We start from the raw sequence: 22,506 nt of genomic DNA, 5'->3' as shown, positions 1-22,506 counted from the left end.
ATGAACAGGCCAATAATAAGAATAATAGAGAGAAGGAGTGGAGTTACTGGAAGTGCCTAGGAAGAAAGGAAAACAAGGAAGGGCCTGGATGTCTACCTCTACACAATGAAGACTTAAAGAGGAACATACACTCAAATTCAGAAAAGACCGGAAGTTCAATGAGTGCAAGATGCGACAAGACGATATAGTAGCGGCGTGTGATAGCACACAACAGCTAATAGAGAAAGATTATGAAAATACACAGATCTTAGGATAAAATGCAGATGACAACAGGAATTACGAAGAAGATATACACAGTGATCGAAATGACATCAGAAATGGAAGACGTTTATGGCCGGACTCGCGGCGTGTTTACGAACTGGGTGGAAACGCAGTGAGACTGGCTAAACTGGGGGAGATTCATGTGTTAATAATAGCAATAAGACACCTGGTTAGGCAAATTCATCCAAAAGACTGTTCCATAAATTTTCTTGTCACGGAGTATGTTCATCATATTCAACTCAGTGTCAAAAACTTACCTACAAATGCAGAGGAATGACAGACGTTGTTTTTAAGAGGAGGCATAAGACACTTGATTCTCAGCATCTGTACAAGCAATTAATGATGCCACACGCCTGAATTATTCATCACAGATTAGAATGTTCCCATAGCTATGTACTCGCTAGATTCCTGTAGAATTCACATACAATCAACTCGCACACCAGTGGCCATGGAACATAGACATATGATGAAATTCGGCTAGAGAAATGCGATGCACAGTGTCATAGTGATGCAAGAACTTGGGAAAGTGTTAGACATGGACCTACACATATTGTGAATGCAAGGGCCACATTCCAGAAACGGAGTAATGCTCCACGTGCCAGTTACAGCACAGAATATATCTTCAAAAAATGGTTCAATTGGCTCTAAGCACTATGGGACTTAACATCTGAGGTCACCAGTCCCCTAGACTTAGAACTACGTAAACCTAACTAACCTAAGGACATCACACACATCCATGCCCGAGGCAGGATTCGAACCTGCGAACGTAGCAGCAGCGCGGTTCCGGACTGAAGCGTCTAGAACCGCTCGGCCACATCGGCCGGCACAGAATATATCTTTTCGTTTCTTTTAATATTTGTAATGGCGCTGATAACCTCGCCTTGAGCAGCCATACACCCCAAAAACTACAACAGATCATAACATCAGGTTATCATCTAGCGGTGGCCATTGTGGTGCCATATAAAGGTATAACAGTGACAGAAGTACAGCAACTGTGTGACGAACACGCGGTGACAAAAGAAATGATGACTACCGTAGGAAAAATTTACATAACTAATCAATATTTTCAATACAGTCAGGAGATACAATCAGTTACAGAAAAGTTAAAAACAGCAACACTGCTGGGTCAACACAACAGACACACTTCCGTAACGGACGAAAATGGAAACCGACAATGTGGCATAGCAGAATAATTGATGAAAAAGGACTCTGTCTTCAGGACGGTACACAAAAACTTGGCGTTTATGTCATGAACAGGCCTCTCAATCTGCCTACTTTCCAAAATCACGCAGGTGCGGCAACAAATGTAGATATCACCATCGCAGACTCGAAAGTGAAACACCACATTGCAAATTGGAAGGTCTGTGATGGACCTACGAGAAGTGACCATAATCTCATTTATTTCACAATCAGAGACGCAGATGACTTAGATACTAACATCAAGCCCGAGGACGATGAATCTACGCAAAGCGAATTCGGAACTTTTAAAGGCAGGATTCAGCAAACAACCACTGTAAGGAACCGGGTTTGATGCCGACGCCAAAGCCAATGAAATGGTGGAAGCGTTGCAGACGGCGCACGGCAAGGCGATCCTGACATTTGTCAAAGAGGTTTAAAATTCCCTGGGGTCCTGCCCAACAGTTTGACACAGAACAAGGCAACGAGAAATGGTTCAAAAATGGCTCTGAGCACTATGGGACTTAACTTCTAAGGTCATTCGTCCCCTAGAACTTAGAACTAATTAAACCTAACTAACCTAAGGACATCACACACATTCATGCCCGAAGCAGGATTCGAACCTGCGACCGTAGCGGTCGCGCGGTTCCAGACTGTAGCGCCTAGAAACGCTCGGCCATCCGGGCCGGCAAGGCAGCGAGAAGATACCACCAGAGATACTTAGGGGAAACAGAACGACGAATAGGGCTGAGTTTCCATTGAACAGTGAAAGAACAATATAAAGAAATATTACGCCAAATAAGAGTTGAAAAATGCGAGGCATACTTCAAGGACGAAATGGTAACATATGATTGGTGTTTTCCCTAAAACTTGCAACTAACTCGATCACCCACTGTAATATCAACTCTAAGACAATACAATGGCACGATGAAACAGACTGGGAGACCTCAGTACAGTACCTACTCAAAACTCTTTCGCCGGTCGATACGACGTGGAAAAGACAGAACACCATCAGCATCTTCGCTCTAAATTACTAGAGTAGTATGTGAATAATAGTGTTGTGATTCCATTTGCCCAGGAGGATAGAATTATGGCAGAAGTGTTATTACACGACTGCCTTTTGCAGGGACAGGTGTCCATAATATAGAAAATCCCGATTATCATTATACTTAAAAAAACAGGAAGGCAAAGACCCATGAGAACTGAAATCTTACAGGCCGATTTGTTTGGTAAATGTTCTAGCCAAAATACAGGAAAAACTTCTGTGCCTACGCCTGAGAGATCACAGACAGGTAATAGCTATGGGCCCTGTGCAGTACGGTTTCAGAAAGAAAAAATTACACCGAGGATGCGATAAATCAAACAAAGAATATTTTGGACACCTCAGACGGCAAGTATGTTATAGGTATAATGGCTGATGTAACTGGGGCATTTGATGACTTACGGTGGCCAGCCCTGTTAAACAGATTAAAACAAACGGACTGTCCCAGGTGTCTCTATAGCGCCCTACTAGGTTACTGTGGATACAGGCCGCTGCAGTTAAAGTGTCCCAGAGAGAAATGGTGAGAAACATCGCCAAAGGCTGCCCACAGGGCTATGTTTGTGGTCCAGAGTTCTGGGATGTTAGCATAGAGCCATTACTGAACCAGCTTCAGAGTATGAAAAACACTAGAGGCTGCATCACTTACGCAGACGATCTGCTGATTATAGTAACTGTCGCAGCAAGGTTTGGGTTAGAGGAAAATGGTAGCGTAGTTCGTAAAAGATTAAGTAACTGGCGCATAGAAAACAAAAAAAAGATAGCATCACACAAAGCAGTTTATACGTCGATCCAGAAATGTTGCATAGTAAAGTAGAACAATAGCATGTGTCTTCTGGATTGCGAATGAAAGTTTGTACGTGCGTCAGATGGCCAAAGGTTGGGATGTAGAATTTTTTCTTTCTTTTAAAAATTATTTTTAATGAACATATTTTATGTAGATTTTTCCCTCTGAAACACTATAACACCTATTTATACTAACACATTTGAAATTATGTTAAAATATTATGTGCTGTATTCATGCCAGTTCATATGCAACATTTGGTCTGTTCTTGTATCTAGTTAACAGACTAAAGAGAATAGGAAGTAAATGAATGGCGGAAGGACACAGCGGACGCTGATTTGAAGCCCAGTTGTCATTACTTGCCCAGCCTGGCCGCCGGCTAGCTTTTATAGACATCAAGGCAGATACCGTTGCAACTGAGGTCACGTACGCCGCTTGCCAAGCGCCACTGAAACTTCACGAAACGCCGGTTGTTGCCCTAGCGCCTTGGTCGTGGTTGAAAAGCCGTTGGCATGGCTTAAGGGTTGAGTTAGAGGATGTCGGCAAGCGCCTGAATGTCAGCTTTGTGCGACTTGATCCCAGTCGCTACGTATCCATGAAACAGCCCCCGTTCCGTGGCTACCTCATTTTTCCTCGATATTCTTTCTTCCAGGACTTTTTGTCCAGCAATTTGCGCAAGAAAGCTTATATGGAGCAGGGAAAATATGGGAGAGTATTGGCAGAAATGAATCTTTGAGGACGGGTTTTTAGTCGACGCAGTGTACAGTGGCTTTCGGTCTATGTACACTTACCGGCCAAAAAATTATAAATACTGCTCAACATGAGTTTCAATGTCGCCTGGTGACGTTGAGGGCACGTGACGCGGTAAGGAAACTATATAAGTAAGCAGAGCAGAGGCGAATAGGGCGTTATTCTAGCAAATATACGGGCCGCAAATGGAAAATCCACTGATGTAAGCGATTTTGCAAGGGCGAACTGTTATGTCCAGCAACTGGGAACGAGCGTCACGGAAACAGCGAAAATGATCAGTGGTTCGCGTGCTACTGTTATGAGCATCTGCAGAATGTGACTGAACGATGGCGAAACCGTGTGTAGGCGACAAGTAGTTGGACGTCCACCCCTCATCACAGAGCTTGTCACCTCTGTAATTCAGGATAGGCGACGAACTATGGCAGATTTAACGACAGCAAAGCAGGCACAAGTGTACTGGACCACACCGTTCAGCACACATTGTTGAACATGGAGCTCTACAGCGGACGACTGCTGTATGTTTCTGTGTTGACCAAAAGACATCATGAGTAACCATTGCGATTGGGCCATGGGTCATTGGGCACGTGTGGTCATGTCGGATGACTCACATTTCTTGTTGCATCGGGACGATGGCTGCTTCCGCGTATTCTGTCATCCAGGCGAACAGTTGTTCGCACGCCGTGCAGTGGGTGCAGGTCATTGCCGGCAAAATTATGCTATAGCGGACATTTACCTGATCTTCCTTGAGACCTGTGGTCGTAATCGAAGACACCAAGACAGCTGTAGACTACATAAATATTATTGGACACCACCTGCATCCTGTCATGTTTTATGTCTTCTCCATCGGTAATAGCATTTTCCAGCAGGATAACCAGTAACCTCAACGACTTTTTCTTCTGTCAAAAATTCGGTAACGTAATTCAACCTTAAAGGGGTCGTTTTTTTTAACTGTTATTCTTCGAATGGATAAATTCGTCTACCAGCGATACATATCGTCACGCGGCGTTAACTCCCAAATGTATCATAAGTCTTACACTAGAAATGAGCTATGATATTCACAGTTCAGCTGTTCTTACTAACTTTTTGGAATTAGAATTTGTTATGAGGTAGGAAAGATACGTTACTGATAACAACCATGTGTTGACCACAACTGAAACTGTTGTAGAAGGATATCGTATAACTTATCCGAAGGGTTGGGTGGATATGGGGCTCGGTTCTTTGAATAAAAAATACATTTACAGTACACTTCACTGCGCAGCTATAGATTACATAAATATTATTGCACACCACCTGCATCCTGTCATTTTTTTATGTCTTCCCCGTCGGTAATGGCATTTTCCAGCAGGATAACCAGTAACCTCAACGACTTTTTCTTCTATCAAATATTCGGTAACGTAATTCTACCTTATGTCCGCCCGGTTAGCCGAGCGGTCTAACGAACGGTGTGTGGGCGGCGGAGGGGTGAAGTGTGGACTGCGGTAGTCGTCCAACCTGCATACACGCGAATTTTAACCACTTAAACCATACCGAATGTGTCTCAGATCAAAATTTTTTTAATAACTTGCATTTCATATCGACAACTAAACTGTTGCAGATGTATTTGTTACACAAGTGACTAACAGAGGAAAGAAAATCAAGGCAGTGTACGATATTACATTATATTACACAAATTCCATCATTTGAGACTTTTTTCACTTTAAATGTTTTATAACAATTCCCGTAGCACATTTCTTATGATAATTTTTGAATAATGTAAGATATTGCTAACAATGGAACAGTTCCTTGTTTATTTGTCACAAAAATGCTGCATACCAGGCATAACTGATCAGATTTGTAAAATATGATTATGCAAATTGACTATGTAGAAATGAATGAAGTTTAACAATACTCTTCCGCTCATAAGCCTGAAGTAACAAAGAGCTGTCGGAAATCATTGTGTCCGACCATTTTCTGAAGAATGCCTTACACTGTAGAAAATTTTTTATCGAGATGCGGGTGGAATCTGAATTACATTAATAGTCTTTTCGTCATCCTCATAAACACAGAGATGTTATGTTCAGGCCAAGAGTGTAACAAAAGCAAAGAACTATTTTTTGCAAATGATAAGAGGTGTTTCGGACGCAACATTGAAAACTATCCTACTCCATTTTTCCAGATTTTTTGCTAAGTATATTAAAACATTTTTGCAAGTAAACAGTTGTTTTTTAAATTTTTGGCGCTAATTTGCCTTGATGTTCCTGAAGGCAGATTTAAAGCTGCGGAAACAGTAATCCACTGATACGTATCACTGGCATTATTGTATACGAATGTTTCATAGCATTCATTGACTGCACTGCATTATTTCGCTCGAAATGATAAAGTGCGGTTTGCACACAGTTCTTGCACGAAATCTTACCGATTGTCTTTATATACGTCATTTTAGGGAAAATCAAGAAGCTTCGTTTTCACGTTGGCTACGAATTTCTATATAGTATTATCTATTACTGGCATCTCCTCTGCCGGCCGCGGTGGTCTAGCGGTTCTAGGCGCTCAGTCAGGAACCGCGCGACTGCTACGGTCGCAGGTTCGAATCCTGCCTCGGGCATGGATGTGTGTGATGTCCATAGGTTAGTTAGGTTTAAGTAGTTCTAAGTTCTAGGGGACTGATGACCACAGATGTTAGGTCCCATAGTGCTCAGAGCCATTTGAACCATCTCCTCTACACGCTTACTTGAGGTAAACTTCGTAATTTCGCGATTTCCTTTTCATATAATTTCCTTAATTTTGTTGGATATACGTTCCTCCTTTTATGCAAAACCCTATTATTTCTTGTTGCCCAAACATGTTTCGACACCTCTGTGCCATCATCAGTGGGTTTTGTTTATTGAAAACTGTAAAAGTTAACATATTTTAGGTGGTAACTAATCTAACAAAATGCCTAAAGACAGTTTTTGTTCGATTTTATTCTTCCATTGACTGTACATTATATGGTTTTGCAGGGTCATCTGTATGGTGTGCTGCACTGATAGCTTGTCATCTGCAAACCAAATTATGTAAATGTGAATTTTATGAGCGAGTTAACACATTCCTTGATTTTTAAAAACGGGATTTTGAGGTGGTAAAATGTTTTGCGTATATATTTGTTATTACTCATGTTTTGTTGTGATTGATCCTTCGTCTTTCGCACTGCACACACATATTAAATGTACAGTCGTGGACAAAACGAGCGAGACCCCTCGCCTTTTCGTTATACTGATCCGCACGGCTGTAGAGTCTGCTACACAGCATAACAGGCAAGGCGACGAAGTGCTACCAACATACTATGCACAGGTGTGTTTTCAATCATGTGTAAGACTATAGTAGTGCTGATTATTGTGTTAAACACAACACGTAAATATAAGATATAAATGAAAGAAGAAACGCTAATTAGTATGAACTGTACTAATACATATGAATTTCAGCTTATCGAGATAACATAACTGTTTTAGTAAGACAAAGTACCCCAGATCGTTACGAATTAGCAAAATATTGTGCGCATTAGGCCGCGAAACGGTCTGTGTCAACATTGAGACCAGTCATACTGGATTACCGTTGCTGACCTACCATGAAAGTGTGCAAATTAAGCAATGCGTGAAGATTCAGAAAGAAATTCAGTTAAAAATCATTCAGTGCCACACGTAAGTCAATTCAATTTTTGACATAAGCGGAAAAGGTAGGCAGTAACAAGTATGAAATTTTACAAGATTTTCACATATACATCCACAGGGCGCCGGTGCAGAATAAAGGTAGCGATAAAACGTTTTGGGGGCGCGAGAATTTCTTAAATTTACTTTACTGATAGTCCACCTACTTCTATCGAGATTAGAACCGAAAGCAAACCAGACCTCCTTTGCAGTAGCGAACACCTTTCACTACGCTAGCAGACAACCCAGGCAAACAGCCCTCTATTATTACCCCAGACATGAATAAGCCGGCAATTTCGCAATGAAAATGGCAAAATGATCTGCAGTTTCTGTTGCATAGAGCTTTCTGGTCCCAAAAACATGAATCTTTTACCTTTATGTCACCGCTTATGTGACAATCATCCTGGATGTTTATCGAAGTAACAAAATACTGTTATTAGCGAGTAAATTTAGTAGGATAATTCTGCACCAATCCAGGAAATAAAGGGCTACGTAGCTGCCAAACGTATTCTACAATATTTCGAATTCTCCATTAGGCTCGCCACAGCCAGAAAAAGTTCATTAGCCGAAGTGTTTCTTAAGCTAGCTGGCAATGGGAATGCTCGCGCTTCTAAAGCTCGGTGGCATTAATACTGGGATCTGAATTACCAAGTGTATAGGCAAATGGATTTTATTTGCATTCCTGTAAACGTGATTTGGATCGAAAGCGTAGCTACGATTAATATGCTCATGTATCGACTGCAACTAGAACATTTCGAATAAAGATTAGGAGGAATTATTTATGCGGCCCTCATCTTCAGTAACTGTCGTAGCTATTTTCGCCGTTAGGATTTCTTCAATTAAATCGGTGAAAATGGAACCCTACTAGTATCACTTTCTTGACCGTCTGTCTGTCTACCTAACCCTTAAAACCCGTTTACCTCGAGTACGGGTAGACATAATAAGCGAAACGTATCGCACTTACTGCGGTATACGGTCCCTTGGTGGTGTAAAAAAGTAAGCTTCTATGTCAACGCAATGTAAAGATACGGCCGTTTATGAAAAGAAAATTTACGCGAAAGGTCAAAAAATGGCTCTAAGTGCTATGCGACCAAACTGCTTACGTCATCAGTCCCCTAGACTCTGAATTTGAATTTTGTTTACTTTTATCTCTCTTTCTCTCTCTCTCTCTCTCTCTCTCTCTCTGTGTGTGTGTGTGTGTGTGTGTGTGTGTGTAAGCTCCTTTAGCTGTTTGTATTGCCTTTTCTGTAAAGATCCTTTAATGTATTAAATAATGCGCCTTTGCAGAGTGTTTTTTAAATGTCCGAGAAATTAACTAATACAACACATGAGTCTTCATGAGAAACAGTGATTTCATAGCACATCGCGTTCTTCATATTTCACCTTTGCAAGGTTGAAAACATTAACTGGATTCCACTTTACTACTGTGAAACTTTGGAACCTGCACGAAGACAGATGCTATTAGCAATTACTGTTAATTATTATTCATGTTTAATGAGGTCCAGATTCAAGCGAATAATAACTGCGAACTAATGTGTCAGAGAGATTGTCAACGGAGACTGAAATTTGCGTTACAAATTACGATCGTGTTGTGCCGTGTTATCTGTTCACCAGTGTGCCGATAACTAAGGATGTGTAACCGCCGTCTTCTATAGCTATGACAGGGTTATACATTACTGCAGCCGCATAGCGAGCTGCGAATTTGGCAATTTTCAACATTTTCAAAATACATGTAGTGTGTCTTGGCAGCTATAATTTTTACGTTGTGTTTCTTTCGGTGTACTCTTCATGTACAAAACATTTCCAGGCAGATTTCGATATGTCGAATTGGACCGTTCCCTTTTGAGTTGTACCCATTGTATTCAGCGTCAGGATGCGAGCAGCATCTAACGTATCTTTAGTATTTCCGTCTGAAATAAGTACTAGATATAAAATATGATGGTTACCTGTCCTGATGGGATAAATTCTGTATATTACATTTATAATGTACTGAAATATTTTAGTGAAAGCTTTTACTTTATTATTGCAGAGTTGCTTGAAAAGCAAGATGGACACCAGCAAGATTTTTACTACACAGCCTTCTAGCTGCCATGTTTCTAAAATAACATTTGTTATTACATTGTCGTTTCTGATAATAAAGTTTATTACTATCACAGTTACCCAACAAATCATTTCTTTTTAAAATGACACAAAAAATATAATAAGTGATAATAAAAAAAACACTATTTGGAGTTAACAGACTGTATTATTTCAAAATTCAATATGCAAACACTTTAACTGTTATGACTGATACTTCCTATACAATTCTAAATACGAGAGTACATGAAAACTCTTTTCTCGTAGCAGATGATCAGTCTTAATTTGTGGTGACTACAATGTTACACAATTTTTTCACGTTTCTGTTAATGTAGAAAAATATGGATCGTCATGACGCCATCCAGAACGATTGTCCTTATCGTATCAGTGGCACAATTACTTCGCCAGAACTGATGTCCGGAAATTCTTACATCTACGACGAATATTTTGTTGAGATGACTTATAACTGTGCAACTTTTTGACCATTTTATCAGAGTTTCGATGCACTATAATAAACATTTTTAACTATGTGCTTCAGAGCATGGACTGCACAAATTCAGTTTCTACAAGCCAGTCTTACCCTGCTTCCAGTTCTGCTCTGCAATCGACCGCTAAACGCGTCAAGATCATCCAAGAAAAAAATGCCAACGAAACAGACGCTGTGGTTTCCCAGTTTATATGGATGATTAGTCAGAATATGAATTTCACATAATGTAGCTCCCTGCGGAGTAGAACAGTCATTCGCAATTAATAATTATATATGTAATTAAAACATTTAGATATTTGAGACAATATATGGTATCATTGTTTTACAATTTTCCGTCACAAGTTCGTATCGATCCTAACAATATCGATACTTAATTAGATACAATTTTATCAGAATTTTTTAAATAAAATGTATAGTTTAATTACGTATTATGCTGTCCTTATGTTACAAAGTGTGTGTGTCACAGGGCTGGAACGATGCAACAGCGGTTAGAGGAGCATGATAGTGGAATCACGTTGACGTCTTGCCTACCAGATTTGACTGACCTGAACCCGGTGGATCGCATTTAGAACGATATCGGCCCGTAATTTACGGAAATTACATCATCTGTGTGTAGACATCTGATGGCATATACCTCCAGAAACCTGCCGAGGGCTTGTCGAATCCATGCCACGAAAAATCGCTGTAGTTTTGCATTCTATAAGCGAACCAACGTACTATTAAGCAGTTGGTCGTCATGTTTGGCCCAGCAGTCTATGGAGATATATTGTTCGCGAAAGACAAGGTTCGGGGTTAGAGCCCTGTCTGATTCAAAGTTTTATTCTGTCAAGAAGTTACATTTTTCAACATCCCTACATACGTTCGATTCTTTCACCCACGAAGCGCAGCCGACTTCCAGGTTTAAGGATTTTTTTGAGAGGCCTCTCTGGTGCACAGTGATTGGTCTTTGCCTCAAATGATGCTGTAATAGTTTTAGACACGTGATGCTCTATAGGAACTTCATTTTTGTAGCAAAAAGTCGACATCGGCGGCACAGTGTTAATTTTTATTTTTTTCTGTTGACGATTTTGAAATTGGTCTCCGTTCGATTTGAACGGCATGAGACATGTAGTGCCGTACACATATACATGTGATTCTGGGGTGATTTTACAAACTTTCAAGGATATGGAGAAGGGTAAATGTTGTTGTTGTTGTGGTCTTCAGTCCTGAGACTGCTTTGATGCAGCTCTCCATACTACTCTATCCTGTGCAAGCTTCTTCATCTCCCAGTACCTACTGCAACTTACATCCTTCTGAATTTGCTTAGTGTATTCATCTCTTGGTCTCCCTCTACGATTTTTACCCTCCACGCTGCCCTCCAATACTAAATTGATGATTCCTTGATGCCTCAGAATGTGTCCTACCAACCGATCCCTTCTTCTAGCCACGTTTTGCCACTAACTCCTCTTCTCTCCAATCCTTTTCAATACCTCCTCATTAGTTATGTGATCTACCCATCTAATCTTCAGCATTCTTCTGTAGCACCACATTTCGAAAGCTTCTATTCTCTTCTTGTCCAAACTATTTATCGTCCATGTTTCACTTCCATACATGGCTACACTCCATACAAATACTTTCAGAAACGACTTCCTGACACTTAAATCTATACTCGATGTTAACAAAGTTCTCTTCTTCAGAAACGCTTTCCTTGCCATTGCCAGTCTACATTTTATATCCTCTCTACTTCTACCATCATCAGTTATTTTGCTCCCCAAATAGCAAAACTCCTTTACTACTTTAAGTGTCTCATTTCCTAATCTAATTCCCTCAGTATCACCTGATTTAATTCGACTACATTCAATTATCCACGTTTTGCTTTTGTTGATGTTCATCTCATATCCTCCTTTCAAGACACTGTCCATTCCGTTCAACTGCTCTTCCAGGTCCTTTGCTGTCTCTTACAGAATTACAATGTCATCGGTGAACCTCAAAGATTTTATTTCTTCTCCATGGATTTTAATTCCTACTCCGAATTTTTCTTTTGTTTCCTTTACTAGTTGCTCAATATACAGGCTGAATAACGTCGGGGAGAGGCTACAATCCTGTCTCACTCCCTTCCCAACCGCTGCTTCCCTTTCATGCTTCTCGACTCTTATAACTGCCATCTTGTTTCTGTACAAATTGTGAATAGCCTTTCGCTCCCTGTATTTTACCCATGCCACCTTCAGAGTTTGAAAGAGAGTATTCCAGTCAACATTGTCAAAAGTTTTCTCTAAGTCTACAAATGATAGAAACGTAGGTTTACCTTTCCTTAATCTATCTTCTAAGATAAGTCGTAGGGTCAGTATTGCCTCACGTGTTCCAATATTTCTACGGAATCCAAACTGATCTTCCCCAAGGTCGGCTTCTACCAGTTTTTCCATTCGTCTGTAAAGAATTCGTGTTAGTATTTTGCAGCCGTGACTTATTTAACTGATAATTCGGTAATTTTCACATCTGTCAACGCCTGGTTTCTTTGGGTTTGGAATTATTATATTCTCCTTGAAGTCTGAGGGTACTTCGCCTGTCTCATACATCTTGCTCACCAGATGGTGCAGATTTGTCAGGACTGGCTCTCCGACGGCTGTCAGTAGTTCTAATGGAATGTACTCCCGGGGCCTTGTTTCGACTTAGGTCTTTCAGTGATCTGTCAAACTCTTCACGCAGTATCGTATCTTCCATTTCATCTTCATCTACCTCCACTTCCATTTCCATAATATTGTTCTCAGGTACATCTCCCTTGTATAGATCCTCTATATACTTCTTCCACTTTTCTGCTTTCCCCTTCTTTGCTTAGAACTAGGTTTCCATCTGAGCTTTTGATATTCATACTGTGATGTCACCGCCAGACACCACACTTGCTAGGTAGTAGCCTTTAAATCGGCCGCGGTCCTCTAGTATACGACGGACCCGCATGTCGCCACTGTCAGTGATTGCAGACCGAGCGCCACCACACGGCAGGTCTAGAGAGACTTCCTAACACTCGCCCAGTTGTACAGCCGACTTTGCTAGCGATGGTTCACTGACAAATTACGCTCTCATTTGCCGAGACGATAGTTAGCATAGCCTTCAGCTACGTCATTTGCTACGACCTAGCAAGGCGCCATTATCATTTGCTATTTATCTTGTGATGCATGTACCGTCAGACCGATGTTCACTAATTATGAATTAAAATTAAGTATTCCAGTAGTTACTTACGTTCTTTGCTACTATAAATTCCCTTAACTGTTCCAGACCTCACGCCAGCCTGCGTGAACTTAAGCGCGTGCCTTGCGGCTACCAATCATAGTGGCTTGGCTGTCTTGCCAAGTCACAACACATACAAGTGGTTTTCTTTTCTCCAAAGGTGTCTTTAATTTTCCTCTAGGAAGTATATATCTTACCCCTAGTGAGATAAGCCTCTACATCCTTACATTTGTCCTCTAGCCATCTCTGCTTAGCCCTTTTGCACTTCCTGTCGATCTCATTTTTGAGACGTTTGTATACCTTTTTGCCTGCTTCATTTACTACATTTTTATATTTTCTCCTTTCATCAATTAAATTCAATATTTCTTCTGTTAACCAAGGATTTCTATTAGCCCTCGTCTTTTTATCTACTTGATCCTTTCCTCGCTTCACTACTTCATCCCTCAAAGCTACCCATTCATTTTATACTGTATTTCTTTCCCCCATTCCTGTCAATCCCGTCAATTGTTCCCTTATGCACTCCCTGAAACTCTGTACAACCTCTGGTTTAGTCAGTTTATCCAGGTCCCAGCTCCTTAAATTCCCATCTTTTTGCAGTTTATTCAGTTTTAATCTACAATTCATAACCAATAGATTGTGGTCAGAGTCCACATCTGCCCCTGGAAATGTCTTCCAATTTAAAACCTGATTCCTAAATCTCTGTCTTACCATTGTATAATCTGTCTGAAACCTTCTAGTATCTCCAGGCTTCATTCATGTATACAACCTTCTTTCATGATTCTTGAACCAAGTGTTAGGTATGATTAAGTTATGCTCTGTGCAAAATTCTACCAGGCAGCTTCCTCTTTCATCTCTTACCCCTAATCCATATTCACCTACTACGTTTCCTTCTCTCCATTTTTCTACTATCGAATTCAAGTCAGCCATGACTATTAACTTTTCGTGTCCCTTCACTACCTGAATAATTTCTTTTATCTCATCATACTTTTCATGAATATCTTCGTCATCTGCAGAGCTAGTTGGCATATAAACTTGTACTACTGTAGTAGGCGTGGGCTTCGTGTCTATCTTGGCCACAATAATGCGTTCACTATGCTGTTTGTAGGAGCTTAACCGCACTCCTATTTTTTTATTCATTATTAAACCTACTCCTGCATTACCCCTATTTGATTTTGTATTTATAACCCTGTATTCACCTGACCAAAAGTCTTGTTCCTTCTGCCACTGAACATCACTAATTCCCACTATATCTAACTTTAACCTATCCATTCCCCTTTTTAAATTTTCTAACCTACCTGCCCGATTAAGAGATCTGACATTCCACGCTCCGATTCGTAGAACGCCAATTTTCTTTCTCCTGATAAATGTATCAATTTAGAAACTTTGACACGGAAACAACCGAGTGGAAAGTTGTAAGCGAAAATCGTTTTGATACCTCTGGCGTGCATTTACTGTTGCGCTAAGGCTGTAGGGAAGGCAAGTTTAAGAGGTGATAGTTTGGATCAAAACAAGAAAAAATAGTCCAGTACTTTTGTTTGTTTGTTTTGTTTTGTTTTAGGGAGCAATAACAACTAGGGTCATATGCGCTCCAAAGTACTTGCAGTAACAGCTGGCCGAAGTGGCCGTGCGGTTCTAGGCGCTGCAGTCTGGAACCGCGAGACCGCTGCGGTCGCAGGTTCGAATCCTGCCTCGGGCATGGATGTGGGTGATGTCCTTAGGTTAGTTAGGTTTAACTAGTTCTAAGTTCTAGGGGACTAATGACCTCAGAAGTTGAGTCCCATAGTGTTCAGAGCAATTTTTTTTTTTTGCAGTAACAGAGATGTGTTTCACAGTAGCGAAGAGGAAGTATGCATTTTAGATCCCATGTTTCGTAGACATTTTTCCTTGTTTGGATCCGCATTACCACCTCTGACAGTTTCCTACCCTAGAGTCTCAGCAACAACAGTACCGGTACATGTAATCCACTGGCAGAGGCATTAGAACGATATTCTCTTATAACTTTTGACTCGACCGTTTCGGAACCTCCGGGCTTTATCTCAGATTGATACATTTACCCTTCTCCATCATCCCTGAAAGTTTGTAGCATCATCATGGATTCACCTTGTATACTATCATTTGTAATACGTGGGGTCTTTAAGACAGTTCATATGACATAGTGATGCTTAAAGTGTACCGCTGAAATGGCATGTTACCTGAGATTGGTCTGACATCGAAACATTGGAAAATAAATCACATGCTGCCGACGGTGACTTTTACTTAGGAAGAATCACGGCCAAGGATTGCTGACCGACAACAGACTACGGTCCACGCACTATGCTCTAATAAGGAATAGTCGTCAAATATGACAAACCACAAATCACACCGATCTACAAAAAAGGAAGTAGAAGTGATCCCATATCACTCACTCCTATTGGGGGCATGTCTACTGTGTGTGGTCTCCCGCGGGGGTGGGGTGGTGGTGATAAATTTCCTTTTTCTGTTGGCGAAGTGCCGATGTTTGGACCGCCGCTTCACCGCTAGCTCGTCCACTAGGGGGATGGCAGTAGGGCGCAGCTGAGGAAGACTGTGTTCCCAGATACGGCAGGGTCTGTGGTCGCTTTAGGCGGAGGGCTTCCTGTTTCCAAAGTAGTTGTTGTTCCATGGCGGGTCCAATCTTTCCGAGAAATACGTTTAACAGATTGCATGAAGTGTCTATCTGAAAATTCCGACATTGCAACATAGACTATTCGGTATGTCATTGACATTTGAAATCCTATAAGATCGTATTATATATCAAATCCTATAAGATCCCATTAAACTCCACTGGGGCACACAAGATGTTACTTCAGAGGCTGTAGATGGCACTCCATCCACGATAACGAGCTGCGACTTACCTACCAGGACTTTCTACATTTATTATTATTTTTATTTACTGGTCTAGTTCCGTAGGACCAAATTGAGGAGCAAATCTCCAAGGTCATGGAACGTGTCAGTACATGAAATTACAACATAAAAGTAATAACAGATAAAAATAAAATGTTTGTGAACCCGAAAAATGTCAATCCATAAGGTTAAGTAAACGCAATCAACAATAAAACAAGAATCGGCTTACTTTTTCAAGGAACTCCTCGAACAGAATAGGCGTGACCCATGAGGAAACTCTTCAGTTTCGATTTGAAAGCGCGTGGCTTACTGCTAAGATTTTTGAATTCGCGTGATAGCTTATTGAAAATGGATGCAGCAGTATACTGCACACTTTTCTGCACAAGTCCTATCCAAATGCAGGTTTGATTTCTGCCGAGTATTATCCGAGTGGAAGCTGCTTACTCTTGGGAATGAGCTAATATTGTTAACAAGAAATTACTGTAAGGAATATATATATTGAGAGGCCAATGTCAAAATACCCAGACTTGTGAACAGGGGTCGCCAAGAGGTTCGTGAACTTAAAAAACCACTTATTGCCCGATCCGCCCGTCTCTCAGCCAAAAATATCCCTTTAGAGTGGGAAGAGGTACCCCAGAATATAATACTTTACGACATAAGCGAATGAAAATAAGCGAAGTTGGCTAATTTTCGTGTACAACGATCACTCACTTCATATACCGTTCGAATAGTAAAAATGACGGCATTAAGTCTTTGAAAAAGATCCTGAACGTGGGATTTCCACGACAGTTTACTATCTATCTGAATACCTATAAATTTGAACTGTTCATTTTCACTAATCATATGCCCATTTGTGAAATTAAAACGTCAGATTTTGTTGAATTGTGTGTTAGAAACTGTGAAAGCTGAGTCTTACTGTGATTTAGCGTTAGTTTATTCTCTACAAGTCATGCACTTAGGTTATGAACTGCACTATTTGAAACAGAGCCAATATTGCACACAACATCCTTTATTACCAAGCTAGTGTCATCAGCAAACAGAAATATTTTAAAGTTACCTGTAATACTAGAGAGCATATCATTTATATTAATAAAGGAACAGGAGTGGTCCCAACACTGATCCCTGTGCCCCCCCCCCCCCCCCCACCTCCTCACTTGACCGTACCCCACTCAGACCCCACATCACAGCCATCCTCAACATTGTGAATAATGACCTTTTGCTGTCTGTTGCTAAAGTAAGAGGTGAACCAATTGTGAACTACTCCCCGTATTCCGTAATGGTTCAACTTCTGGTGCAATATTTTGTGGTCAACACAATCACGCCTTAGTTAAATCAAAAAAATATGCCTAGCGTTCGAAACCTTTTGTTTAACCTATCCAGAACGTCACAAAGAAAAGAGAATATAGCATTTTCAGTTGTCAAGCGACTTCTAAGTCGAACTGTACATTTGATAGCAAATCGTGTGATATAAAATGATCAATTATCCTTACATACACAGCCTTTTCAATAACTTTAGCAAACACTGTTGGCATAGAAACAGGTATAACATTGCCTACATTATCCCTTTCTCCCTTTTATAAAGCGGCTTTACTACTGAGTTCTTTAATAGTTCAGGAAATTGACCATTCCTAAAGGAAAAATTACGAATATGGCTAATCCCCCCCTTGTCTGTATCAAAGAGGAGTACATCTACATCCATATTCTGCAAACCACTGTGAAGTGCATGGCAGAGGGTACGTGGCAGTGTACCATTATTAGGGCTTCTTCCCATTCCTTTCACGCATGGAGCGTGAGAAGAATGACTGTTTAAATGCCTCTGTGCGTACTGCAGTTGATCTAATCTTGTCCTGTCAATCTCTATAGGAGCGATGTGTATGGGGTTGTACTATATTCCTAGAGTCACTACTCGAAGCTCCTGAAAGCTCATTTAAGTCTTGAAACTTCGTAAGTAGGCTTTCTCGGTATAGTTCGTCTGTCTTCCAGAGTCTGACAGTTCAGTCCTTTCAACATCTGCGTGACACTCTCTTACGGGTCAAACAAACTTGTGAACATTCGTGTTGCTCTTCTCTGTATACGTTCAATATCCCCTGTCAGTCTTATTTGGTTCGGTTCCCACACACTTGAGTTATATTCTAGAGAGGGTCACACAAGCGTCTTTTTAAGCAATTTTCTTTGTAGACTGACTGCATTTCCTTAGTATTCTACCAATAAAACGATGTGCGCTACCTGCTTTATCCACGACTAAGCCTATGTAATTGTTCCATTTCATGTACATAGAAAGTGTTACACCCAAGTATTTCTATGAGTTGAATGATTCCAGTTTCATCTCAGTGATTCTCTAGTCACAGGATGCAACTATTTTTCGTTTTGTGAAGTGCAAAATTTTACGCTTTTGAACATTTAAGGCGAGTTATCTTAGCAGCACTCATGAGAACCTGACTGAATATTTGTGCAGCTTCTTTCGGACAGTATTTCGTTACAGAAAATTGCATTGTGTGCTAGGGTCACAATTAATATTGTCTGCAAGTTCATTAATACACAACATGAACGGCAAGGGATCCGACACACTTCCACCGGGCACACCCAGAGTTACTTCTACATCTGTCGATGAATGTCCATCGAAGATAACTTGCTGAGTCCTCTCTACCAAAAAATCCTCAGTCCATTCACATTTTGATACAGTCGGAAACCCGGTTGGAAATACCATGTGTCACTGAATCGAGAGCTTTTACAATGTCTATAAATACCAGATCAACCTGTTTTCCTCTGTTCGTGGCACTGAGGGTATTGTTTGCGAAGAGCGCGAGCTGAGTTTCGTATTATCTATATTTTCGGAACATATGCTGATTTCTATCATAGTTTTTGTTTTCCAATTCTGTCATAATTTTTGAAGCCGGAAGGGGGCCTAGGATTCTGCTACAAATAGGTATGAGTGATATAGGACAGTAGATCTGTGGATCATTTCTACTTACTTTATTGTAGACAGATGTAACTTCTAATTTTTCATATTGGGAGAAGATGTCATTATCTGGGTGCAACGAGTGGACTGTAGTGTTCTGTCGGTCACCAGTCCTTGGCTGTGAGGCTTCCTAAGAAATGCCACATAATCAGCTGTATGAAGATCACTACAGCGACCTGAAACGGCAGAGAGAATCTTTCTGGCAGTAAGCCGATTTCTTGGAAGCGAGGGGTAGACTCGAGTCAAAAGAACGTGGTGCTTCCAGGCAGCGCAGGTTCGTGCGGCGCAGTTATCTTCCAGCTACGGAAGGCATTCGTCGTAGCCGTCAGCGATTTTATGGCACCATCTTTCGCATTTGCGCGATGCTGTCTGTTGTCGTGCTTGCTAATGGTCGGCCAGAATGTGGCAAACAGTCGAAAGTGTCAAATGGTCACTGAAACAAATATTGTTACTCCGAATCGTACTATTATTTATAAATTTTCTCATCTTTTACCGTCAGTAAATTTCGTTCTTGCAGTATTGCAATAGTTTTTGTTCTACTTTCGAGTCTAGAAACCCTGGACATTATGCCCAGAGAAAAGTCAGTAGAGAAAAGGCAAAAGTTTTTTTTAAAATTTTACTTTACACGTCTAGTTCCGTAGGATCAAACTGAGGAGCAAATCTTCAAGCTCATGGAATGTGTCAGTACATGAAACCACAACAAAAAAGTAATAACAGATAAAATAAAATGTTTATGAACCCAAAAACGACAAGCCATAAGTCTATGTAAACGCAATCAACAATATAACACGGAAATCAGCTTAATTTTTCAAGGAACTCCTCGACAGAACAGAAGGAGTGACTTACGAGAAAACGCTTCAGTTTCGATTTGAAAGCGCGTGGATTACTGTTAAGATTTCTGAATTCTTGCGGTAGCTTATTGAAAATGGATGCAGCAGTATACTTCACACCTTTCTGCACAAGAGTCAAGAAAGTGCAATCAAAATTCAGATTGGATTTCTGCCTAGTATTAACTGTGTGAAAACTACTAATTCTTGGGATTAAAACGATATTGTTAACAAGAAACGACAGTAAAGAATATGCCAATGTCAGAATACGCAGACTAATGAACAGGGGTCGATAAGAGGTTCGCTAACTTATTGCTCGAACCGCGCCTTTCTGAGCCAAAAATATCCTTCGAAACTGGGAAGAGTTACCCTCATAATATAATACCATACGTCACAAGCGAATGAAAATAAGCAAAGTAGACTACTTTTCGTATAGAACTATCACTTACTTCAGATACCGTACGAATAGTAAAAATGGTAGCATTAAGACATTGAACAAGATCCTGAATGTGGGCTTTCCGCGAACACCTAGAACACCTAGAAATTTGAACTGTTCAATCTCAGTAATCATATGCCCATTCTGTGAAGTTAAAACGTCGGGTTTTGTTCAGTTGTGTGTTAGAAACTGTAAAAACTGAGTGATTTAGCGGGAGAAAAATTGAAAGCCATTGCCCGAATTCCTGTAGTAAGAAGCAGTCTGAAACAAACGAAAATACACATCCGAGAACCGACAACAACCAGCTGTTATACTGGTCTCGTTTTGGTTCCGATTGGTGCTGACACGAGCCGATCAGCAACATGAAACTGGAGGACGTGAACTGAAGGCGTACAGCTAAAAAATAGATGTGATATTGCCTGAAGGGGCGCACGGCCTTCCAGATATAGTCGTTGCTGTTCAGATTTGCCTCATTCCGTGCTAGACGATATGATATTTTGTATACATTGACCTCTCAAACCATCACAAGTGGCGTTGTATTCTATGCCTAAGTTGGCTGTCATATTATGGTAGTGTCTAGCAAATATGCAGTTACCGTTGCGTGATATGTTGTCCGAAACCATGACATTTTCCCTCTTAGAGCGCCAGAGACTGCGTCCACATAACCAGTGTTTGAAATCTGTGGCAACAGTGGTTTCTGATTTGCCACAGCCGCATGGTTGACACCAGATGAACCCAAAGAAGATGGCATCGGTGCAGACAGGTGAACAAAAGCGACGGAAAGAATCGAGAACTTAAATCGAGAACTTTGTTCTTAAAAACGATATCAATTGAATACATATCCGAGAACCGAAGACGAAGACATTTTACGAGTGCAGCCTAGTTGCTAGGGGCACTGCACACTTCGCAGTTTTCAGTATATGGATGTGTATCTAGCGAGCTTACGTCCATAATGTGGGATTTAGCGTCATATGCTACACCTCTTAAGAGAAGTAAACAACTTCAATATTGTCATTAGTCGTTTCTATCAAAATTGTTTTGTCCTCTCGTGTTTTATAATGAGTTTTGAAAACTGATGAAACTCTTCTAACAAATTCTACTGGGCTATGTTAATGTAGATATGAAGTATGCGTGATCAGTTATTGTTTTTTAATACATATTACAGTTCTACGTTCTTTTTTTGTATAGCGAGAGAAAAATTGAAGATCATTGCCCGAATTCCTGTAATAAAGAGCAGTCGGAAACAAGCAGAAAGACGCATCCGAGAACTGAGAACAACGAGCTGTTATATTGGTATCGTTTTGGTCCCGAGTGTTGCTGACACGAGCCGATCAGTAACATGGCACTGGAGCACTTGTTCTCGAGTGTGGCATTCGAATACTCGGCGTCAGATCTTGACAACTTCTCAGCTCTCGGTTTTCGGATTGCCCTTCATTATTTCATCCACTACAGTGCTATGTCGTTGGGTCAACATTGTCGTCGAAACTGTACGGTCTGTTATCGTCAGTGTGATTTACATACACGCTGTTTTGTTGCGTGGTTTATTACTTGCTCATTGTTGCTTAGGAATCTCTTCCACCCATCGTTGTCACACCAACATGATGACAAACCCATTTTCCAAATACTAGACATTCTGGTCCGCTCAGACTCACTCATATGCTGAATTGCGGCCTCTGACATCGACAAGGCGTTGAGGTATTTGCCTTCACTGTTCACAGCATAAACCTGATGTAATACTGACTTATCGGGTTTCAGACCTACGTATACGTCATCTCTCTGCAATCTTTCTGTCTTTTGCTATAACTTGATTCTACACATACTCCGAGCTTGGCTCCATCCACGCCATTCTTTATGTACATACAAACAAACGTTGACGTATGTGATAGTGTTGGAACAGCAAAAGCGTTAAGAAAAGTAGTGTGTTTCATTGCTGTTAGCATGGGACTGTAAATGAGGCGATACATGCCTTTGAGCTCTATCATC

This window comes from Schistocerca cancellata, chromosome 4 (assembly GCF_023864275.1).
Source record: "Schistocerca cancellata isolate TAMUIC-IGC-003103 chromosome 4, iqSchCanc2.1, whole genome shotgun sequence".
Lineage (NCBI taxonomy): Eukaryota > Metazoa > Arthropoda > Insecta > Orthoptera > Acrididae > Schistocerca > Schistocerca cancellata.
The sequence above is the reverse complement of the archived record's forward strand: the minus strand, read 5'-3'. Positions refer to the sequence as shown.